We start from the raw sequence: 27200 nt of genomic DNA on the forward strand, positions 1-27200 counted from the left end.
GCCATGACGATCGGTCCTGTGATGCCCTCATCCAACCTACTCCAGCAATCTTGACCAGATCGTCGGTCTATCTTAGAGGCCTACCAACACGACGTCTTCCAGAACGTGGTCGCCATTCGAGGACTTTACTGTCCCAACGGCCATCTGTACATCGAGCTATGTGCCCTGCCCACTGCCACTTCAGTTTCGCAAACATCTGGGGCTATGTCAGTGACTTTGGTTCTCCTAAAACAGTAAACTCCGAACATAGCCCTCTCCATTGCCTTCTGAGCGACAATAAGCTTCCTCATAAGTAATACTTACTTTTTTACATCTTTTATGAACCCCTTTATTTGAAATAGATTTTTTTATATATTTTTTTGTTTAGGAAACATAAATATTACCTACTTATATAAATAATATATACATGTATATCAACTTTAACTTGACATTATTTTGTTATTAGTGGTTTTTATTTAAAATTTATTGAATAAAAACAGAATTCAGAATTAAGTGATTATGCGTTAAATTGTAAGAAATGAAGTCGATTGACAATCTACTTATTAGTTATAATATCACTAGTGAAATTATAATATCATAGCTTTGACAATATACCTGCGACATAAGTCGTAATTTAGAAACAAAAATTGAATACAAGTACGAATAAATATAATTTATGCGAGCAGTACACGTATAAATAGTAACGTCATAGCGAATATGTTGAATTATTTTGTCCAATTTGGGCTTAAGTCTCACAATCTGAACTTTCCAGTTTAGATTTCAGTCTCAATGAACGTACGTGATCATTATTGTTATTTACATCAATCATCTGTGATCTTATAATCCAGGTAACATTAAGTATTCTCCTCACGAAATGGAAATCCAAAACGAAACGCATCTTTAATATTCAATTCTCCGGTCGTTCCGTTGAGGAAATTATAAAAAGCGCTTCTAGCCTTTACGAGAGTTTTTTCATTTTAGCAAATGATTAACACGTACCGAGGTATACGTGATTTATAAACTGTGATGATTAGAAAAGGGTTGAGCATTTTAATGAATGATATACATAAAAATAATAGTTTAAATGCTGCTCTCTTAGATCAAGGATTGGTCTCCACTTCGCTCCAACTCGATAACGCAGAACCTAAGAACAAAAACTTATTTATTACGGTTTTAGATGCCTGTGTGCGTGGCATCTTGACACTCAATGGCATCTTTCAAATTTTGTTACATTTCGTGTTATTTTACATTGAAATAAATAAAATACAAAATACTTATTGATGATATGTATTTGTGTATATATGTGTCTTTCTTATTTCGTGTAGTAATTTTTTATAGTTTTCCTGCTTTCATGCCGTATTGGGTAGGCGGCATTTTAGTTTAAATTATTAGCAAAGTTTAACAGAACACGCGGCACGTCAACGTCAAACATTGTTCGAGACTGGCTAGAGTATGCACACTTGGGCGTAGTATTAGTGCCGCACTTTGCGACAACACCTGCCTCCTTGTTGGAGTGCAGCGGAGACGAATTTTTAATGTGAAGCTGCTCTAAAGAAATACTTAGGGTTGAAAATTTCATAATAAACATATTACAAATATTGTTCAAGGAAGTTTGTATATGTTAATAAATTTTTCAAATATAAGGATATACTATTTTATTTTATTTGGAAAACTAACAGTAAATTAAAACTATATACACAAATATTTAAGGAAAAGAAAATGCAATAAGACCGATAGTGCCGATGATCACGTAGTGGACATTGTGAGTACATTTTGTGCACCCGTGGACACCAATAGTGACATAGTGTCAGTGATACCGTGCTCGTTATCACCACCGGCGTCCCCCCGCCCTGTCAAGCCGCACACTACGAGCCCAAGCCCGCAGTAAAAGGTGGGACGTTATCGCGAACCTACCACACTCAGCAGTGTGAAGGACCTCCGAATGGTCCAAAACTAGTCGCTACCCAAACCGATAAATCATGAGTAAAGCCGTTTTACTAAATAAGTTAAAAGAAAACCATACGCATGTCTGCGCATGCGTAATGAATATAATATAGTTCGAGGGTTTTTCTTATATATCTAATCCACTGTTTCGTTTTATTCTATACGAGAACAGTTGAAACCTCCTATAAATACAAAAATACATAATAATATTAACATTAGAATCTAATTTCGTTACACGATATATTGTTGTACTGTAATGAAACTCTCCGACATTGACATATCGTCCAGATACCACACGCTTAGTCGCAACGTCACCTGAAAGATAATAAGGCCACATACACCCAATCGTCGCAAGGAAACATACAAAATGCCAACACATAAATTTACTGTGGAGGTGAAATTTGCGTAACGGTAAGTACGGTTCAAATTGACTCCGTATTCCTTCAAAGCATTTTCTGCGTCCGCTTTACAACATACGATCAATGATATCGTGAAAGGTTGTGTTAATTTAAAACAAAAAAAATATTACAATTCATAGAATTTTTCTTATAACAATAAGGGACAAGACGAGCAGGACGTTCAGTTAATGGTAATTGATACGCCCTGCCCATTACAATGCAATGCCGCTCAGAATTCTTGATAAGCCCAAAAATTCTGAGCGGTACTACAACTGCGCTCGTCACCTTGAGACATAAGATGTTTAGTCTCATTTGCCCAGTAATTTCACTAGTTTCGGCGCCCTTTAGACCGAAACACAATATGCTTACACATTAATCTTTCACGTCGTGGTACCGTCGTGGTACCCATAATCTAGCCGGCATCCTGTGCAAAGGTGCACTGAAGAGTTTACAACTTCAATTAACAAACGAAGTGTTAATGAAAAATATAAAAATAGAAAGGTGCATTTCAATGAAATACTTTTTAATGGATTAAAACGCGTGTACATTTTACAGTTTACATTTCACTTAAGAATAAAATGTAACTTTTACGTAAAAACACAAAAAAGCTCGCTTTTAGTCCCTGGTACGAGGGACAAAGGTGGCCGATTTTCTCGGGGAAAGACGACTTTTGTCCCTCGTATCACGGACTAAAAGGGAGCATTGGGACATTGCCACCCGCGATTGTCAATATTCCGAGGATAGGAAGACCTACTTGTCCCCCTAGGTGCGTAATATAATTATTTAAATGGGTAACACTCACATGAATCAAAGAAAATACTTGAAAGGTGCATTCAAATCGAAAGTAAGATACTTATTTATTGTTAATGAATGTGTACCTAAATTATTATTTAGCGAAGCTGTTAATGGTTGTATTGGGTAAGTGCTAAGTGTAATATTAGATTTATAAGCAGTTCTTCTGACCCCAATAATTTTAGACTAGTATCTATTCTACCGACGCTAAGTAAAATATTTGAAAAGCTTATTTTCCAACAATTTTTTAACCATTTTTATGGTAACAATTAAATGAGCGCTTTTTGTTTTTTTGGTTTGTTTTTCAAAGGGTCGCTCAAAAACAGGTGCTAGTGTTGAGCTTATTCAGCAAATTTTTGAAACCTGGGATAATTGTCAGGATGCCGTTGGTATCTTCTGTGATTTATCCAAGGCATTTTACTGTGTTCATGATGAAATCTTAATCAGAAAACTACATCATTATGGTGTCAAGGGAGAAGCACTTAGCCTTCTGAAGTCTTATTTGGGGTTCAGATGGATGAAGTGAATATTAAGAGATCAGCTAGATCTCCCGTTACCATACGCGTTCCACAGGGTTCGATTCTTGGGCCATTCCTATTCCTTGTATATATAAATGATTTACCATACTTTGTACAAAATAAGCATGAGATAGTATTGTTTGCAGATGATACTTCTTTACTTTTTAAACTACATTGACAGCATACTGCTTTTGATGACGTGGACAATGCTATCTCCAAAGTAGTGGAATGGTTCACTACGAATAATCTCCTTCTTAATGAAACAAAAATGTTAGACAGGTTGACACAAATATTGTGTAAATATGTAGTAAAAGACGGTGAGTTGAAACCTGTAGATACAACCGTATATTTAGGCATTGCCTTAGATGCCAAACTTCAGTGGGGTCCTCATATTATGAATTTGGAAAAGCTTAGTTCTGCAGCATACGCAGTTAAAAATATTCAGCAACTTACGGATGAAAATACCGCGAGGCTGGTCTACCTCAGCTATTTTCATAGTCTGATGACATACGGTATTTTACTTTGGGGACAAACTGCCGATGTTAACACCATTTTCACACTGCAGAAGCGAGCTATTCGTGCCATCTATAAATTGGGACCAAGAGTGTCACTAAGGAAAAAAATTAAGGAAATAAAAGTTTTGTCTTTGACATCGCAATATATATGAAAACCTTGTTTATGTAAAAATAAATATAAATTCAAATAAAAAGTTAGTATGTAAAATAATGTCAATACTAGAAATGGGGATAGGCTTGCTGTTCATTTAAGTCGACTTTAAAAAGTCACAAGTTCAATCAGAGGGGTATGTATACGTTTTTATAATAAGGTCCCTATTGACATTGAGAACTTACCTTTAAATGAATATAAATCAGTGCTAAAGAAAAAGTTGTATACAAAGGGTACTTTATTTTAATAAGATTAATAATAATAATTATGAGTTATGTAAATTGAAACAAAATTGTAAGTAGAGGCATTTAGTAAGTATTGCATAATATGTAGATGAACATTGTTTTGTTATTCGGTAGATTTCTCGTGATAGGCATCGTCATGCTCGCTTAAATACCTCTGCTTGTGGCGGCCACGTGGTTCGGGCGGCAGTTATTTACGGTATGTGTGGATTGATGCATAAACTATACTCAATAACTCTTTTGTTTTTATAAACAAAAGATCAATTAAAGAATTAATGCTTATGCATTAATTTACTTTTTTTTTCTTTTTTTTGACTTACTCGTGTAAGCCTTTCAGTTTTTGACATTTGAATATTTTATGAATTGAGATGATTTGTAAAACAATTAAAATGTAAATCTTGACTTTAAATAGTGGCAATGAGTTTCTTGCTACTTTTTCTCATTAGCTCAACCCTTTACGAAGTAGCGGTAAATTCAATAAGAAACAATATTTTTATTTTTTTTGACGTTCATAAGTGTCATTTCCGTGACCTACATGAATAAAGTGTTTTTAAATTTGAATTTGAAAGTGTCTTCTTTGCACAGAATATCAGCTAGATGGTCACCACATTGGTACCATTTTTTTCCATCAAGCAGTAGTATGATATACCGTTAATGTTTCAGTACAAAGGGCATCTTAACTATTGTTGACTTTACTAATGAGCTAACTGCTAATCTCTCAAAATGACGAGCACATTCGCATGCTGGTCATATTTTTACAATACTAGTAAGAGCGACATTGCGTTGTAAAGGGGAGGCTGTGTTACTCACTATCAGCTGGAAATATTCCTCGTCACTTTATCTTTTAAAAAACCATCAAAATCAAAGAACAATATTTTTTTTATGATAATTAGGGATGAGACAAGCAGGACGTTTAGCTGATGGAAATTGATACGCCCTACAAATTTCAATGCAGTGTTGCTAAAGATTCTTGAAAATGCCAAAAATTCTGAGCGGAACTGCGCTCGTCACCTTGAGACATAAGATATTAAGTCTCATTTTCCCTTCAGACCGAAACATTACTGCTTCACGGCAGAAATAGCCGCAGTTATTGTATCCGTAATCTTGCCGGTATCCTGTGCAGTGGCACCTCCTACTTTGTGTACGTTATAAACGTCCCACATATTGTCGTTGTATATTATTTGTTTGTTATAATTAAACAATATAAATCGAATGTTGTAAAAGCGCTTACTTCGTGACAACGATAACATTACGATCCTATCGGGAACCCCCTAAATGTGTGAATATTAGCATAAAAATCAGGGAATGGAAATATATATTATGGAATGTAAAATAAAATCTTATTTATTAACTTTTCTTTCGATAAAATCGTTGAAAAATATTTTTTACGAATAAAACATTTTTTGTGTTATAATAATTTGAAAAATATGAGATGAAATCTAGATCTATTAATTCGCTTTCGAACACCATCATACGACCTTTACATTAGCATAAAATAATTTGTTTAAAGGACATCAAAAATGAAAACTTTTCTTGAAGATTAAGCAAGATAAAAGAAATATACAGCTGACTATCTTCGTGATCCGACAGCCTCGGACTATGATTATTTTATAGCAATAGCAATGACAGTACAATATATGATGTATGAACATTGAACATGTCATTAAAAAGAGCGCAAAAAAAAGAATGCTGGGAGAGTTTCTTGCGCTGATTCTTCTCTCTCAGGAGCTTTCGTTCCATATGTTTCTGAAGAATAGTAGTGTCTATTACATTAGAAATAACATCAATAAGCAATAGCACTATATAAATGATAACGTGCTGTATATGTAAGGCGATATTAAGTTATGAGTCAAAACTGCTTTTACTAAGATTCTCTAATGTCTATGGTAGAAATTAACTAGATTGCAAGGTACCATTCCTAATACATCAACTACCTACATATTTTAAAGAGAAGATAACAATTAAAAATATAAAAGTTAAAATTCAAATCATTTCTTGATAATTATATGACAAAGAATGATGAGTGTCATGAGTATGAAACAAAAATATCCTTTATACAGGGTGGACCAAAAGTCCGTTTATATTTGGACTGATGATTAAAAAAAAACTAAATATAGTAGATCAAAATTGTTTATTGTTTTCGATAGATAACAAAAGGGGAATTTATTTCTTAAAAATCACATTATCCATATGCAATCCTTCATTATTCTGGCATTGCTGCAATCTGGAGCGGAAATTTTCGATAACAGCTTTACATGTTTCTGTTGAGATGTTTTGGATTTCTGTGCGAATACGATCCGTTAATTTGTCAAGAGTTACTGGGTTGGTTGGCTGGAATGCAGGGGTTTTTTATCACCATGACATAGTGTCACTCCAATAACGACAATTTTGTCTATTAACATTTGCCCATTTAGGTGGAAGTGTGCCTTGTTGAGAAAAAAATGTTTGTAAAACTGGTGAATCGCTCTACCATTTCGTTCGCAAACTGCAACCTAGTGGCATGGTCCTGAGGCCTTTATTCCTGCACCATTTGGATTTTCAGACTGCTTTCGAGTTGAAAGTCCAGGTTGGTCACGAACAGACGATTTTACTCGCTCTACGTTTTCGGGGTTCCTCAACGTTCTAGGCCGGCCAGATCGAGGTAAATCCATTGTTGAACCCGTCTTCTCAAACTTGAGCACCCACTCTTTAATTAACACACCTGATGAAGCTTGATTTTTGTGTCGTATCTTGTAATGATTTCAAAACTTTCGTTGAGCTAAGGTCGCAGAAACGTTGTTTCGATAGTACTCGCGTACACAAAACGCACGTTGACTACCGCTGAACGACGCCATGGTCCTATATGCCCATTGGCCGTTCTTGCAATGCGTAACCCCTCCACCCCCCTCCGCCGCCGCTGCTAGACGCGGCAACCGATTCAAATGTAAACGGACTTTTGGTCCACCCTGTATTTCGTAACATAACCTTACCCTCAACCGAGAACAATAATACTATCAAATAATACGCAAATGAAAGGAAGGGATTAGCGGTATACATAAATAAATATGCGGTAAGAACTAGGTTTGTTTGTTTATAATATAATATTATAAGTTTGTACAATTATGTTATTATATGTTTGTATATATTATATATAATTATAGTACTGATATTATAATATAATACCTATATAATACACCACAGTGTATGAAGACGAAGGTTTTTAACAAGTGTGTGTTGCCAGTGATGACTTACGTAACGCAGACGTGGTCGCTAACTATGGGCCTGATGAATCAAAGTCAAATAAACTTTATTCAATAAGGCTTAAACTTTGCGCTTTTGAAAAGTCGCTACAAATATTTGTTTTAAATTACTGAATTTACCATAATGTTCATAAAAAGTTGAGCTCGTGAGAAGAACATACAAGAAACTCAACGGCCACTCTTTTCAATCAAATTATTTATATGAGTATTTTACAATGGCAGAAATATACAAAATAAATGAGTTTGTAAGGTGCTGCATCCAATATATGAGTCGTGTTTTAGTAATATAAAGTATTTCATAAAAAGTAATAAAGAATTAACTGTATAAATATAAATTATCGTATATTGGATGCATCAATTCTTAGAGCTTGAATTCATTGTTTGTGTAAGGATGCTTCGTGAACATGATAGTCATGATTACTATCAGAATTAGTAATAGCATCCAACAAATACAGTGATGATACACGAACAGCCGTTCACGAGCTGACGCATGGACCAGCCATCGTTTCTTTCGCACATATTTGAGGGAAGGGGTCTCCTTCCTTCAAATGCTATGAGAGTGAGAGGGCTATAATCGAATCAGAAATGAGGAGGAGAACCAAAGTCCGAATGGGTTTGTGTTTGTACTTAGTTTTGAGTAAAATTGTTAAATATTTTGGTGTGTTATAAATTAAACAAATAAAAAAACTATCTTCTTTTCAACATATTCAAATTTGATTATCAAGGGACCTAATTGAAAAGTCATCCTTCAACTTCCTCCAAACCCCAATGTCGTCATTATCAACTGGGCCCCATGTTTCTGAATACACAATTTTGTTTATCTTTAAGTTTCTATTTATTATCTCTTTGCTTATTATGTGAATATATTATAATTAGTATGGGTTTGTTCTTGGGCTTTGTTTTCATTCAGGATTTTCACTACATGTTATAAAACGTCCATCGCCGCGTCTGTCTGATCGCGATAAACTCAAAAACTGCTGCACCGATTGTCTAGCTGTTTTCACTAGTTAATGGCGTGATTCTCAAGGAAGGGTTTAGTATATAATTTATTAAGTTTTGTTTATATTTTGTGTACAGTAATAATATATGTTGGAGGTGTATAAAAAATTTGCGATTTGGAAGCCTTCAGCGAAAGCGCTGCCTAAGCCCTTTGATATATAACAAAATAACATAATATGGTGGAATTGTGCATCTTATATAGGTCTATAGAAAAGTCTGCGATGGAATATGTCTCTTAAGGATATATGCGTTATAATACTTTAAACAGTGGCAATGATAAAGCGGTAATCTAAAACCTGTTTACACAAATACGATATTAACCCTTATAAGTTATTACTACATATTATAAAATCATTACTTTCCGATAACATACTTTCATCTACCAGTGGGAGGCTCTTTTGCACAGGTTGCCAGCTAGATTGTGGATACAACAAGGGCGCCTATTTCTGCCGTGAAGCATTACTGTTTTTCGGACTGAAGGGCACCGTAGCTAGTGAAATTACTGGGAAAACGAGACAACTTCTTATGTCTCAAGGAGACAACCAAAATTGTAGTGCGCAGAATTTTTGTTTTTTTTTTTTTTTTTTCAAGTATCTTGAGCGACCCTGCATTGTAATACGCAGATCGTCATCATCAATTACCATCAGCTGAACGTCTCGTCTCGTCCCTTAATGTGATAAAAAAAACATAAAATAATTTTAAAGTGTTTTATTTATTACTGCGAGACTTTTAGTATTACATATTCTTTGCTGTGTAACACATTTAAATAAAACACTTTTAAAGGATTAAAACGCGTGTAACTGTGTTTTACATTAGATTTTTCGTAAAAGTTACATTTTAATTATAATTTAAGCTAACCCGAAGTATTATTTTAGGTAACGTTGGTTTAGCTAAAACAATAATAAAAATGTAAATTTTTCTTGTTGTAATGTATTTTTGTGTAATTTAATGTAACTTTCGGTTGTTGCAGAAAGTTCCTTGAAGGCCGCACAGTGGAGGAACGCCATACATCTAAATTTTTTTTATGAACATAAGGGACGAGACGAGCAGAACGTTCAGCTGATGGTAATTGAAACGCCCTGTCCATTACAATGCAGTGCCGCTCAGGATTCTTGAAAAAACCAAAATCTCTGAACGGCACTACAATTGTTCTCGACACTATAAGACATAAGACGTTAGGTCTCATTTGCCCAGTTCACTAGCTACGGCTTCCCTCAGACCGAAACACAGTTATATTTACACATTACTGCTTCATGGCAGAGTAGGCACCGTTGTAGTACCCATAATCTAGTCGGCATCCTGTGCAATGGAGCCTCCCACTGGTAAAAGATGTTGGGAATGGTAGCAGGAATCAGGTCAAACAGCTCTACAGAAACCTCCAAGTGATCCAGCCGTTCACAAAGCACTGGGTCCCAACAATTCAAACAGCTCTGCGTTCCACGCGGTCAAATGGATCGAGCTGATACAGGGGTGCGTCAGACTAGAGATGACAGCAATACTATGTGGCCAGACCTGCACTTTGTAGACCACTAGAATGTGAGCCGGCTTGAAGTATTGTCTAGGTTTATAGATGATCCCCAGATTCTACGAAATTAATTTGTCTTTGCCTTCCAGATGACCGCAAAATTAGCAATGTACTTGGAGTTAAAATGGATGCAATTGCTCATAAATAATTTGAAAGTCGAGATGGGTAAATTTCCGGAGTGATCTGGATATTCAATCAAAGGGAAAATAATACGAAGGCTGTGAGTGAGTAATATTTACTTGTGGACCATCAAATTTTATTATAATCAAAGAGATCAAACAGCGGTTTCAATCAAGCTTGTACGTTTTATCGTTTGTTTTTAATATTAAAATTTGGAGTTCTGCGTATTTTTAGTTATTTTGATAATACAACCACTACTTAAAAATAATATTATTGTTAATAGCTGACCCGACGGACACTGTTCGATACGTAATAAATAAAATACTGTGTTTACGAATTTGTCAATAATATTTCATTACATCAAGAATTATTTCGTAAAATATGCTCTATGCTATATGTTGTTATAATGAAGTTGTTTCACAGCAGAACTATCAAACCATGCGTTAATAAATTCTCTCATAGGAAATATGTCCACACAACTAATATTGGATATAAAAAACATTATGGGTTCCAGATCGAAATAAAAACTATCCTTTCTCTCAAGTTGGACTAAACTACACTCCATGAATTAATGCCCATTACAATATTACGATTAGATAATTAAGAGTTCATTATTAAACAAATATCAGGACACTGGATATATATAATATATCAAGATTGTTATAATATTTGAAATCTCTTTTATTTGAAAATCATATAGACAATATGACAGCCAAAGCTTATAAAATGCTTGGTTTTATATTCAGACAGGGAAATGACTTCAAAAATATTCATACTTTTAATCTTTTATATAATGCTTATGTCAGACCATATTTAGAATATGCTTCGACTGCTTGGAACCCACGTTATACAAAATATATAGATGCTATAGAAAGTGTACAAAATAAATTTATTAAAAGATTAAATTATAAGTTTCAAAATTGTAATACTCCTCAATTTAATTACCTATATTTACAACAGCGTAGAGAATACAGAGATCAAGTTTTCCTTTTCAAAATATTACATGACTTAATTGATTCCAATCGTATTTTAAGTAACATTAAACTTAATTGTCCAAAATTATATATTATTATACACGTTCTATAGATACATTCTTTATCCCTGTTCGTAGAACTAATTATAGTAGCAATTGTTTTATTATAAGAGCATGCAACACTTATAATAATAATTATAGTCACTTAGACATTTTTCATAGCAGCTATCCAACTTTTACTAAAAAAATAAAGAATATCTTAAACATCCTTAAAATATGTCCAACCGATAAATTTGATAAATTTTGTTTCATTTGTATTTTTGTGTACTTTTTTCGCCTTATGTTTAATTGTATATCAAATCGTTATATTTTGTATTATTTTCACTCCTACTTTGTTTATATTTAAGTGGAAACTTTATAGGCTTATGTAATATAAATTATGTGTTACAATGTGTATATAACTTAAGCTGTTTGTTTTCCAATAAATAAATAAATAAATAAATAAATAAATAAATATAAATAAATAAATAAATATAAATAAATAAATAAAATATTTAAATACAACTAGAGCTACTAAGTATATATATCATTTGTTATATTCAAATATAACTATTGATTGCAATTCAGAAGAAATATTAATAGATTAGTAGTTGCCCGTTGCATTTTCAACTAAAGGTTTTATCTCAATAAAATGTTTAATATGAGAATAATCATTAACAGAAAGTTGTCATACTGAAACATGCAGGGCATGCCTGTCAGCCATTAAGTTGGCATAGCGACATCCCATTCTGCACGGACGCGCGCCAAGAAAGTGAGGATATTAGTAGGAAATGCAGCGTTTGATAAGAATGATATGGAACAGTGAAAGCGTAAGATTACCTCATTATTTTGAAACATCCATGATGGTATAAAGAAAAAATTGTGCAATTATACAACTACGACGAAAAGGATTTCATGATAAGATTTCGTTTATCTAAAGCAGCAGTCTACAATTTATTACTTAAAATTGAACATAAATTGGAATTTGTTTCTAAGAGGAAAGTACAAGATACGTACTATATACTATTATGGACCTAGGTTGATGAATGTTAACTTGACATTTTATTTAACTACGTAATATGTTGATCTTATTGTTATACCACATATTATTATTGTTATGAAACACTTATCAAAGAATAGTTTTTTTTTTATGACAGTAAGGATCGAGACGAGCCGGACATTCAGCTGATAGCAATTGATACGCCCTGTCCATAACAATGCAATGCGCTCAGGATTCTTGAAAAACCCAAAAATTCTCAGCGGCACTACAATTGCGCTCTTCATCTTGAGACATAAAATGCTAAGTCTCATTGGCCCAGTAATTTAACTAGCGCCCTTCAAAGCGAAACACAGTAATGATTAAACATTAATGCTTCACAGCAGAAATAGACGCCGTTGTGGCCCATAATCTAGCCAGCATAGTTAAGTTAAGTGAAGTTAAAGGAGGAACTTTTTGTCTTTACAAATAGGTGAAACGTACTGTGCATTATTCTGAGAGTAAAATCAGCGAATAATGTTATCCCTGGTCTTATATTATTCTTAGATAACGACGCCATTGGAAATTGGACCTTAGTGTTATAATATAGACCTGCAAGTCACTCTTTTTAATTATAGTGTTGTGTCAAGTATTCAGTACCAGTGGGAGGCTCCTTTGCACAGGAAGCCGGCTATATTATGGGTGGTACCCATAATACCCAACGACGCCTATTTCTGCCGTGAAGCAGTAATGTGTAAGCATTTCTGTGTTTCGGTCTGAAGGGCAGCTAGTGAAATTACTGGGCAAATGAGACTTAACATCATATGTCTCAAGGTGACGAACGCAATTGTAGTGCCGCTCAGAATTTTTGGGTATTTCAAGAATCCTGAGCGGCACTGCATTGTACTGGGTGGGGCGTATCAATTACCATTAGCTGAGCGTCCTGCTCGTCTCGTCCGTTATTGGAAAGAGTCACTGCTTCTGGAAAATATTAAAGAATGCCAACAAACTTTTAATTTTAGTTTTGTTAGCCCTGGAGAAATAATTAAAACTTTTAAGTCTCTCGACATGAAAAAAACTGCTGATATATGGGGCATTTCTGTTAAAATAATAAGTTTAATAATTGATGTCATAGCACTATATCTTGCAATACTATTTAGTAATTGTATTTAATCGTGGCGTGTTTCCTGACCTTCTGAAACATAGTAAAATGACACCAATATTTAAGTCGGGATGCTCTTCTGACCCGAACAACTATCGCCCTGTGTTGGTTTTGCCGACCCTTACTAAAATTTTTGAAAAAATAATTTTAAGCCAAATGCTTACTTACTTTAACTCTCATAAGTTACTTCATTTGAAACAATTTGGCTTTACTAGGGGACGTTCAACAACGGATGCAGGTGTTTAGCTGATCAAGAATATTTTTGATGCCTGGGAGGAATCGCAGAATGCACTTGGCATCTTCTGTGATTTATCTAAGGCTTTTGATTGTGTTCAACATTCAACGCTGGTCAGGAAGCTATACCACTATGGTATAAAATGAACTGCGCTCGATCTTCTGACTTCATATCTAAACAATAGAATTCAGATTGTCTACGTGAATGGCAGGAGATCTCCTGGGACTCCTCTCAGTATGGGGGTACAACAAGGGTCTATTCTTGGACCGTTCCTCTTCCTTATCTATATAAATGATCTTCCTAATCTTATAGAGAATAAACATAATGTAGGATTGTTTGCGGACGACACTTCACTGATTTTCAAAGTGAAAAGAAACCAAGCTATGTATGACGAAGTGAACGATATTTTATCTGACATCGTGTACTGGATAAGCGCTAATAACGTATTGTTAAATAGCAAGAAAACTAAATTCATTAAATTTACCGTACCAAATGTCAGAAATGTAAATGCAAATGTTTTGTTAAACGGAGAGGTGATAGAACCGGTGGAATCTGCTATATTTCTTGGCATAACTCTAGATTCCCCCATAGGGGACATGGGGCCCCCATATTGAAGGATTGACGAACAGACTTAGTTCTGCAGCATACGCGGTTAAAAAGATAGACAATTAACTGACATAGATACGGCAGGACTAAGTATACTTTAGTTATTTCCATAGTATTATGTCCTATGGTATATTGCTATGGGGCAACGCTGCCGATATTAATACAATATTTGTGCTGTAGAAGAGGGCTATTCGCGCTATTTATAACCTAGGTCCTAGAGAATCATTGAGAGCAAAATTCAAAGAAATTAAATCTTGACTGTTGCTTGTCAATATATTCTTGATAATGTAATGTATGTTCATAGGCACATAAGTGAATTTGCCAGAAACTGTCATAACCATAATGCTAACACCAGGAACAGACATAAGCTTATAATGCCTACTACTAAGTCGAGTTAACAAGTCTTTTGTTGGGTGATGTATATGCTTTTACAACAAGATCCCAGAAAATGTTCAAAACAAAAGTATTACGTTATTCAAAAGAATTGTTAAAAAACGTTTGTGTGGCATTATAAGTTTATGTCTGTTCCTCGTCTTAACATTATGGTTATGACAGTTTCTAGTAAATTCACTTATGTACCTATGTACATGCATAACATTATCAAGAATATATTGAGAGGCAACAGTCAAGATGTTTCCACTAGAAACCAATCAACGTTTCTATGAAAATATACAAAGCAACTTCATTATTTATCACAGATTTTCTGTTAAAATACAAATTTCTAGAATGCTGCGAAACACGTTTGAAACTTACGGCAAGCTCGAAGTAATGCATTTAATACTACAGCCAAAACCGGAAACTTTTCCACGAATATCTAAATTCAAACGTAAAAAACTTTTCTATTTCAAAGCAGCCATTGTGCGCTACACCTGTGGATTTTAACGTTCAAAACTTAAAAGCTTCAGAGATATTGAACTTTTTTCATTTGAAAAAATTCTTGTAGCAAATTGGAATATAATATTTTTACCTGGAAAGTTTAACTTGTGTTAAACAGTAGCTCGTACTAAGCTCGATTTAGATGTTTCGATGATCTTTTCTATCTAGAATGATTCTTAAGGTAACCGTCCACTGCTGGACTAAAGCCTCCTCCAAAGATCTCAACGATTATTGATCCTGCACTGCCTTCATCCAAAGTATTCCTGCAATCTTGACCAGATCGTCGGTCCATCTTGATTACCTTGGTCCTACCAACACTGCGTCTTCCGGTACTTGGTCGCATTCGAGGACTTTTCTGCCCTACTGCCCATCTGTCCGAAAAACTATGTGCCCTGCCCACTGCCATTTCAGTTTCGCAATTATTGTGGCTATGCCGGTTACTTTGGTTCTCCTACGGATCTCCTCATTTCTTATTGGATCTCGCAGGAAAACTCCGCATAGCCCTCTCCATGGCCCTCTGAGCGACCATGAGCTTTCTCATCAGGCCCATAGTTGGCCACCACGTCTGCGTACCGTAAGTCATCACTGGCAACACACACTGGTTGAAAACCTTCGTTTTCGGACACTGTGGTATTTGGATGAGAAAAATGTAACCGTAATAAGCTTCTTTAAAATTTCTAAGAACTACATAACTGCTATGTACAAAATGGTAACTTAATACGTACTTGTACTGAAATAAAAAGTGGTCACTCGTCTATGTCATTAAATGTAAATTAAAAAAAAACATATTTATATATTATACATTTTACGATTTTCTACAGTTTACTCTATCTGATAGGAAAAAAGTTGAATTTGAAAAAAAGGAATGGTAAGAAACTCATAGCTACTCTTGGCCCCTTGGAAGAGCGGTCGCACGGAAAGCGAGAGGTTGCGAGTTCGAGTCCCACATCGTTCATAAATATTGTTTTAGAATTAAATTTGTATAACTAAGTATAAGTTACTACATATTTGAACAGTACTAAAATAAAATATATGTTTGGGTTTCGGACTCACGCTCACTCTCGGGGACGACGCATCTTTAAACAGCACCAGTGTTATGAGATGACTAAACTAAGCTTCAGCTTCATTCAAATAGTGCGGTTATAAAAAAAATAGTTCTGCTTGCCCTGTGCTTCCCCGGCCCATAGGGAAATTCCAGGCCTAAGGGTAGGTAAGAGGTGACTTAGGGCATTTACCAATGAGGCTTCTTTGAACGGGATGCCGGCTAGATTATGGGTACCACAACGGCACCTTTTTCTACAGTTAAGGTGTATGCATTATTGTGTTTCGTTCTGAAGGGCGCCGTATGCTAGTGAAATTATTGGGCAAATGACACTTAACATCTTATGTATACGAGCGCGATTGTATTACCGTTCAGAAGTTTTTCAAGAGTCCTGAGCGGTACTACATTGCATGACAGGGCGTATCAATTACCATCAGCTGAACGTCCTGCTCGTTTCGTCTCTTAGTATCATAAAATAAATTAAAATCTAAGAAATAATTCCAAAACAGAAAACAATTTATAAAAGCAAGAAGTAGATAATGCTTATCCCTTGACGGGTATTTTTTTACAAATAGATTCAACCTTACCGTTAGATATAGGTGAAAGCATCAGAAAATTTATGCACGCAGCCCCTGTCACAGAGGTATGGTCTCCATTTATATCTTCGATGTTGTCTTTTATCCACTGCAGGGCAGCTAACTGATCCAGCAGACCATTGTTCCCGTACAGATGCTCGGTAAGGCTGGGTTTCATAAAACCTATAAATTTTATTAAGGTCTTATAGAAGATCTTCTTTAATGATCTTATTCATACTATTCAAAATACATACTTGTATAAGCTTTTCCCACTGAACACTTTTGAGAGTGGATTATTCAGCGACAGATTTATATTGTGTGTATTTTTGTAAATAGCTAAAACCCATTAAAAAAATATTTTATACAACATTGTTTTTGTAAGTTTTTCCTATTGAATAAAAAGTATTCCCATACCAAAGTTTATAATGTTCACTTCAGTCAGCAGTCCTCAGTGCATTTGGATTTTTCATGAAGAAAATGTGGGCAACAAATCCAAACTTTTAAAAAATAAACTTTTGTGGTCAAAGGAGAGCGCATTCAAAAGCTTTCCACAACATGAAAGTTTCGATATTCGCTTTATGGTCTCGGTATTATTATTATTATATAAGCAAATGGAGACCTTATACTCGTAATGGGAGTAAAAACAAGGCTTATTCTATACTTATTATTGTCTATATAAAGCCCTATTTCTATTGCATTACATGATTCATTCAATAACATAGTTATACGTGAAGACGGCTTGATATCTCTATCTCTTGAAAGGGTTACTTTTCAATACATTATTCTACCTTCTGATCGTTAAAGTACAATTATCAATTTCAATTTATTGCAATTCCATAAATACATTCCTTAAATATGACATTTGGTGTTAATTATTGTACAAAGAAGTATTTTAGATAACCAGTTTGAGTGTCGCAATTTAATCTGAACAGCAGACCATAGTAGAGACCCATATTTTTATTTATTTTCGTTTGAGTCGTTTAGAAAATTGTTGTCTGGCAAATTATTATACATTTTTATAGACATTGCTTAAGGACTCGAGGTATGTGGTACTACTTTTGATTGCGGGATAATTTATTTATATATCTTTCGGGAAATTGATGGGGTTTATGAAAATAAACCCCATCAATTTCCAATAAAGAAATTTATTTCGTATAATTGTGTAAATTTCTTTTCACAAATTTGTATATTTCGAAGATTTATAATTATGGTATAAGAAGCTGGTACGATGTAATTATGGTTTGATATGAGTTGATGAAAATATACAGTTTTCATTTTTTTAGAATTTTACTTAAAAATTAGCCTTTTCATGAATTTATAAGCCGTTTTAATATCTTACATTTTAATAGCTGGTAAGCTAAGTATGGATTTAAATATTGTCAAAACAAATTTAATCTACAAATTGAAGATTAGATTTTAGTAATCTTTTATTTGTAGAATAAATAGAACTAAAAAAAGTTTATAATAAACATAATAAATAGGATGATGAGTATAATATACTGTAAAGAAACATAATATTATAATGGCAATATTTTATTACAGATTCGTATCTGATTTACTTAACACGACTTTCTTAACGATACCACAGATCGGAAATGCAGTGATCGCTGTAAGGCTATTTATTTAAGTTTCTTGCGTGTTCTTCTTAGGTCTGAGGGATTCATTTCCGAATGGGTAGTAGTTTTTTGACTTTCAATGAGTGTTTCATAACCTATTTTCGATAAAAATATTTGAATTTGAATCACAATATAATATTATAGTCGGTGCTTAAAGTGTGTTTGAACAAAAGAATATAGAATTCGAACTATACATAGTAGCCAATAACAATTACTTAGTCTGGCCATAAATACTGTTACAAGTTAAGTTAAACAAAATATTACAATTGAATTTGGAATCTGTCATTTTTATATGATTGTTTATTGAGTTTTCTCATTTTGACACCAATACTTTGTAAAATATTTTGCGATATTTAAATGGTGTGGGGTGATAAAGAGAACCGAATCGCTGTGATTGCATTACACAAAGTAGGTATCGAGCCAAATGAAATTTTTAAAACTCCTCCATATGCTTAGTATTAGTAAAATATTTGTGTACCAGGCTATTAATAGGTATAATGAGAGTTGAGACCTCCTCTGTTTGTGACAGAAAAAGTAGATGTCAAAGCAGTAAGGGAATGAATTCGAAGAAATTCCTGTCCGAAAGCAAAAGATTGTATCGCGGGAGATGAAGATGGCACCTAAAACCATGTCGCGTATTTGAAAAGATGATTTAGGACGTGCAGCCTATAAGAGACCTACTGGTCGTTTCTTAACTGATAATTTAAAAAGAAATAGGGTGGTAAAATTGAAACAACTACTGAAGCGGTACGCAAAGGGAGGTCACAGAAAAATATTATTTATGGATGAGATTTTTTTTACAATTGAGCGACATGTTGAACACATACAAAATGACCGTATTTATGCTCAAAGCCCTGAGGAAGCTTCCCAATTAGTCGACAGACTGCAACGTGGACACTATCCGATTTCAGTGATGGTTTCTTGATTATTAGCTATGAAGAAGTGACTGAGCCATACTTTTGTGAAAAAGGTATAAAAACAAGGCACAAGTGTATCAAGATACCATTCTTGATAGCGTAGTGAAGCCCCTTAACAACACCATGTTCAATAATAAATAATGGTCCTTTCAGCAAGACTCGGCGCCGGGTCATAAAGCTCGGTCTACGCAGTCTTGGTTGGAAACGAACGTTTCGGACTTCGTCAGAGTTGAAGACTGGCCGTCGTCTAGTCGCGATCTGAATCCGCTGGATTATGATTTATGGTCAGTGTTAGAGAGTTCAGCTTGCTCTAAGTGCCATGATAATTTGGAGCCCCTAAAACAATGCGAACGATTGGCAGTGAAGAATTTTCCCATAGAAAGAGTGCGTGCTTCTATTGATAACTGGCCTTATCGTTTAAAAGACCAAAGCTGCCAATGGACACCACTTCGAATAAGCTCTTTATATTTTAAATTGTTTTATATTTATGTATTAAACTAACACACTGTGAAAATAATAAATGTTATTTGCATAAGATTTTTTTTTCTTTGTTTCAGTATTTACAAAGCGACCTAAAAATAGTAATATAATTGCATCAAACGTTCATGAGCTGTGTTATAACCATATGTATACCTACTCTGTATTTATAACACAGATACCTGCGTATTTATCATAGATTAATACAAAATAAGCCGTTATTATTTTCACAAAATATTATGTACAATTATAATATAGTAATAATTAAAATAATAATTATTTACTGACTACGAAACTGCGAGTATTTTAGCGTCCCAGAAGTACGACTAATTTCATAATATTATAAGAAAATTTCTTTGAAGGACCACTGTGTAGGTTTTCACATATTAATCAGCGACACCCTTGTTCCTTTGTTCTCGTATAGCTCAGAACAAGCTACAAATGTGCCAAGAAATCACCTCATGCGTAACAACGCCGGCCTGCACACAGTGCGAGTGGTGGCCAGAAGCTGCAGAATCATGACGTATCGATCTCAGACTGGTCTTTTATCACCAGACTTAAGATAATTTCTACATCAAGATAGAGCCTTTTGCTGTTAGGCAACACATGAGAACAGGCTAGGTTTATTACTCAGTCTGCATGACAAGCAACGTCTTACATCTTATGTGCGTTTGCTGAAAATAGACGTTAACAGTTAACCGCTATTGTTAGGCTGGTTCACAGCTGTCACAGTCTATCTACACGTATAAATTATCCAAGCACCAGACCCAATTCCATAGAGCACGCATGGGACGTGCTCCAAAGTAATACTCTGAAAATTTATCTGCAAACATTACCATTGCAATACCTTTGCTAACGTCATGAGTGATCTTACTGACTAGCCTTCTCAAATCGGCAGTGCCTCAGGGCACTAGATTTTTCAGATACACCAAAACCTAGTGTGCCGTACAGCATTTTGCTCCCTCACCAAGTTCCAACCCTTATTTTGTTTATTAGATGGTTTATTTTGCATGGTATTATAGCTTGTTTCAATAGCTTTCAGATACATTCACTCAAATCATCTTAATTATAAGCAATCTATTAATACACGTAAAATAATACGCATTGACAGAACAGCGCTAAAATCGCACAGAACTGAGGTATACCGTGCGATCAAATTTCCCGGAAAGGCTAGTGATTTTTCGAAAATATCTGAACCTATATGAACTTCATATTGCTTCGGTCAAAGGAACAGTTTTTTTTCATCAAAACATTTTTTTTTAAATGATCTTATTTATCTTTCTATATTATAGTAAATTTTCTCAAATTACTAATTGTGTTAAAAAATATTATTTATATTTTATTTGTATTAGTTAATAGTCATTACATTAAAGAGATTGGTTACATACTACCTAGTTCAGGCACAGTGTTAACTAGCTCTTAAGCAAGTTTGTGTAATTAAATAATCACTTAATAAGTAAATTGAATAAACAATCGCTATTCTATTTGTTATCGATAACAATATGATTAATATTATTGCGTATTTGAAGTAAAACTTTATCCAATAATATTAAAAATAAAATTAAAGTTTAGTTAATTGAATAATTGCGATCACAAAACGTTAATACTCTTAGCCTTAGTTGATTAATTAAATCTTATGAAATTTCAACCACAACTGCTGGCGGATATTACCCCGGATGCTTTGTTTAGATATTATACTTCGGGGATTCATTTTGTTGTAATTGGATTTAAATTAGAATGGGCATTATTGTATTGTTTAATCCTCTCGGACGTTTTAGTGTCGGGTTGAACAGGTATAAATGGATAAGTTCCGGATTCAATTTTATTTGTAGAAATTGTGTTTTAACCTAGAAAGGATGATGGGCAAAATGTATGGATTTATTCCCTACCGACATTTTACTACCAGATGTATAATATTGTTGGGAAGTTCCTTTTGTAACTATCAAATGTAACAATGGGAGTGAATCTTAGTTTAAGTGCATGTTTTTTATGACAATAAGGTACAGGACGTTCAGCTGATGGTAATTTAAACGCTCTGCCCATTACAATGCAGTGCCGCTCAGGATTCTTGAAACATCTAAAAATTCTGAGTGGCACTTTAATTGCACTCGTCGCCTTGAGATATAAGATGTTAAGTCTTGTTTGCTCAGTAATTTCACTAGCTACAGCTACGCAAACATACAAATGGTGAGGATAATATTCAATATATTATCATGCCAGGATGGAATTTGATGGTAGAAATCAGGTCACGCAGATCTTCGAAAGTCTCCATGACCGGTATGATAAGTGATCGAAACGGTTCACAGAGTACTCCTGACAATTCAAGCAGGTTTTAGTTTTATTTTTTATAAAAGTTAGTGACGAGAGGAGCAGGACGCTCAGCTGATGGTTATCGATACGCCTCACCCAGTACATTGCAGTGCCGCTCAGGATTCTTGAAAAACCCAAAAATTCTGAGCGGCACTACAATTGCACTCGTCACTGTGTCTCATGTCTCAACATAAGATGTTAAGTCTCATTTGCCCAGTAATTTCACTAGCTACAGCCCTTCAGACCGAAACAGTAATGTTTACACATTACTGTTTCACGGCAGAAAATATAGGCGAAATGAGTTGCGTGTGGCCTAATAGCTAGAGCTGATACTGCACCAGACCACAGATGAGAGCAATACTCCATTTGTGGCTGAATCTGTGGTTTATAGAGCGTACATTGGTCACCGCTATAGCCCTAAACCTCACGGCTTGACATTAACACAATTAGTTGACTAAAATCATTTAGCTCGGAGGCTGTTTCAATAGTATCCTAAAAGATTATTTGTGCCGTGAACCAGTACTATGTAAGCATTATTGTGTTTCAGTCTGAAGGCTGCCGTGGCTAGTGAAATTACAGAGCAAATGAGACTTAACATCTTATCTCAAGGTGACGAGTGCAATTGTGTGCAATCCTGAGCGGGACTGCTTTGTGATACGCAGGGTGTCACAATTACCATTAGCTGGACGTCCTGCTCGTCCCTTAATGTCTTAAAAAACTTTGTTACTCCTTGATACACATCACTGACGCAAGAAGATAACAACGTTGCACTTTTTCGTCCATTTCTGAAGCTGCTTTGGAGTGATGAGTGTACATCATGTCATTTTACAATCTATGACGCTCTGAGAGAGAGAAGTCTTCTTATATGCACTGTTTTGTGAAACAGAATTTATGCAAATATGTACTGTTATTACTATTGCCATAAAATAATCATATAATACAGTATACCAGTCTGCCCGATTTTTAGATTAGAAAGATTGACAGCTGATTGTTTTTATAAACAAAAAACAATAGCTTTAAATTGGCTTAGACTTAATTATGAAAACGTATACATTTGTGTATTAGTATTAATAACATAGGTCCGGTTTTTATTGAGGTAATCATCATTTAATAGTAATATAGAATTCAGTAGAGTGGACGTCAAAACAATTATGGTGTAGTACATTAAAGAAGGACAATTATTTTCTGTTTTTTCTTGTATAGTTTATCAAACTGTTAGAGCCCTTACGCACTACGTCCGATCAGAGTCCGATCTGTATTCGTGAAAACACGATCCCGAGTAGTCGTAGAACTAATTTTATGGTAGTTTACCAACTGGATCCGGCTACCGTCATCCGATTTCTTTCCGTCAACATCTCTGTTCCGGACAAGAATATTGACGGACCGAAGTATCCCTAGTATTATTTGTATGAACGCTCGCGCACTGCGTCCGATCTGAATCCGAATTACAGGGATGTGTAGTGTTGATTTACCTTCATAAGTACATATAAGTAAGCAATAGTAAATATTGTCTGATTAAGAACTGAGTATTACTTACCTTAATGTGAATGCAAGTATTTGTTCTGACAGTATACATTGTCTAAATTTTGTGTCGTATCGCAAAATATTATCTTTTATGTGATGTAAGATAAAATCGAAAATGGACTCACTCATTTGGTAGTAATTATAAAATTGCCTACCGTATGGACGTACTGCCTGGTGATTGTAAAAAGCTCCTTTAATGCGTCGGTCCACCAAGAGAGGGTGCACCCAGAATTCTTTACTTCATCTGCGCCTTCGTACGTACAATAGCATTGCCAGAAGTTGACGCAGATTGAAAGGATTCATGATCAACGACGTAATTTGATTCCGCGTAAAATGCTTAATGCCAAAAAGTGTCCCCTGTTTTGCTTGGAATTGCATCAGAGATCGGACTAGTGCGTAAGCAATGTCAAAATTCGATCCAAGATTCTTAGATCTGTATTTCACGGGTACAGATCGGACTCTTATCGTACGTAGTGCGAAAGTGTTCTAACTTCGTGCGCGTGCAATAGTTACTTTGGGCAGCATTTTTTATTTTTTAATATACTTACTCACTTTGCTAATATTCTACAAACTGCTGCGGTTTATACATTTTTGTAAACTACCAACTGTGATAGAATTTTCATCCCTCTTTTTCACCCCACACAGGTCTAATTTTTAAAAACGCTAGAACATATATTTATTTATTTGTTATCATGTGCCTAATACAAAGTTTCATGCTGTTATGTTCGATAATACCAGTGGGAGGCTCCTTTGCACAGAAAGTCGGCTAGATTATGGGTACCACAACGGTGCCTTTTACTGCCATAATGTGTTAATATAACTGTGTTTCGGTCTGAAGGGTGCCGTAGCTAGTTAAATAACTGGGCAAATGAGACTTAACATCTGATGTCTCAAGTTGACGAGCGCAATTGTAGTGCCGCTCAGAATTTTTGGTTTTTCAAGAATCCTGAGCGGCACTGCATTGTAGAGGGTAGGACGTATCAATTACCATTAGCAGAACGTTATGCTCGTCTAGTCCCTTGTTTTCATAAAAAAAATAACGAAATTTGATACAAACTTCCATCCCCTATTCCCCACATCCATACACACCCCGCCAAATCTATTATTCGCGATAAAAGGTAGCCTAAATCTATTGCCAAGCACTTGTCCATCTCTGTACTAAACTTTATTAAAATCAGTTCAGTTGCTTAGGTGTGAAAGCGTAACAAACAACCACAATTATAATATTAGTAGGGATGACTAGCGGGCGCTAGATTTGATGGGCATGGAACCAACACTAATTAATTGTTACAGAGAGCTGGAATATATCAGTGAAAACCACATTAAATCGGTTTACATTCTATCAGAAAGTAGAGTAAACCAGCACAAATTCAAACACCATATATTTTGGCCCCTGTGGCATTAGCAAAATGGCTATGAATATTTTATTGGATAGATATTTACACATAATAATGATTGTTAACATAACTGTTATCGACATTGTTGTTTTAATCACAAGATACCCAAATAGACTCATAATTCCCTTCTGTTGAACTACATCTTTTAGTAGTAATTTTTACTGAATGTCTATGAAAATATATAATTGATCGCCTAATGAATTGAAAGATTTACTTTTCAAGGTTTTCAAAAGAAGACTGCATCAATGGTTAATAAATAAGTGCTTCTGTAGTTTAAATGAAATTTTCAAATTAAAATGAATTATTATTATGAACTAGTCTATTTGATAATAATATATGTTAATATATACTTTTGTGATATTAAATTTGTTAAGATTATACATAGGTACAAAATGAATAATTGAATTACTTACATCTTATATTATAATATGTTTAAATTTAAATTTTTATTAATATTAATGATAGCACTTTGAAATCCGACATGTTTCAGTATAACGGTAGTGTTTTGGTACTAAGACAACTCAATAACATATTTTGCATGTCAATTGACGAAACATATTGGATTATCAATAATATTATATAAACATCTTATAGTACAATGTTTCTTTTCAATAAAATTTCATTTCATTTGATTTCCGACATACTCTATATTACCACTTTTAGATGTTATTTAATTTAACACATACAAATATAAAAAAATGAAAAGTATTTTTGCTAATATTTACTCGCTTTTATTCTGAACTGAATGCAATTAGTAAAAGTTAATTAAACGACTGCATGGCCGGTTGCGTAGCGCCCGACAAATATTTATCGAAACTTTATTTTTTTCTCGCGACACATGATTGACATTGGATTACATAAAATTATCTAAATATTGTAATGATAATTAATAATAATATAATATTGACACAATTTTACACAAATCATCTTGCCCCAAACTAGGCATAGCCTGTACTATGGGTAAATAACAATGATACTATATTTAATTCATTACCTACTTAAACATACATAAATACATATAAGCATCCATGACTCAAACATTCACATCCATCACATAAATGTTTGCACCTACCGAGATTCGAACCCGGTATCTCTAGCTCAGTTGGCAGGGTTACTAACCACTGGGCTATATGGGTCGTCAATTTGTTACGGAATTCAAGGGAAAAGTGTAAATTTGGTAAAGCTTAGTATTTTTTTAAATAATAATTATAATGCTTAGTTTAAGTGTATCTGAATAAAGTATAATATTTAACTTTGACGAATACAGTTATTATTTTTACTTAGAGAACTGGAGCAGTCCATGGAGAGGAGCTGCCTTATATCTTCGGAGCACCAATAGTCGAGGGCTTCGGGCACTTCGCACACAATTACAGCAAGTCTGAGGTCGCACTATCGGAGTCTATCCTGTTATTTATTGCCAACTTCGCAAAGACAGGGTAGGATATTAAAGAAATAGAACGTATACACACAAAATTAAGACGATTTCAGTAAAATTTGACTTATCTATTTCTATATAGGTTATTTACTTGTTTAACACATTATATAAGAATCTACAAAGTCCTTTCCTATATTTTGATTTTAAATACGTATCGTAAATAAAATTAGGCAGGTTGGTGGCTATATCAATAAATTGAAGAAGTCACACCATAACAAAGTTTTACATATAACGAATCAAACAATTTATCAGTATTATATTATACCACTGCAATCTAAATATAATTTTAGAATCTATTTTAATTTATATCATTAGACCAGGATGACCAATCAATATTAGGCCTGATAGCTAGGTTTTTAACTCCCAAATCAACCGTCTAGTATTTTTCTTTGTCCCTGCCTTATCCCGTTACGCGGGGTCGGCTTTTATCATGCGACGTCATGTAGATCGCGTCTTCGGGTCTTCGTCACTGAGGACAAGGCGTTTCATGTCCCTTTGGAGATTCGTCAGGTAAATTGAGGTCTTCCCTACCTCTTTTTCTTGTAGCTATGGATGGGCACTTTTTCACCACATAATCATCGGGCCTACCATCTGAGATTCCTTTGATTCAGATATGGG

The sequence above is a fragment of the Leptidea sinapis genome, chromosome 3, assembly GCF_905404315.1.
Source record: "Leptidea sinapis chromosome 3, ilLepSina1.1, whole genome shotgun sequence".
Taxonomy (NCBI): domain Eukaryota; kingdom Metazoa; phylum Arthropoda; class Insecta; order Lepidoptera; family Pieridae; genus Leptidea; species Leptidea sinapis.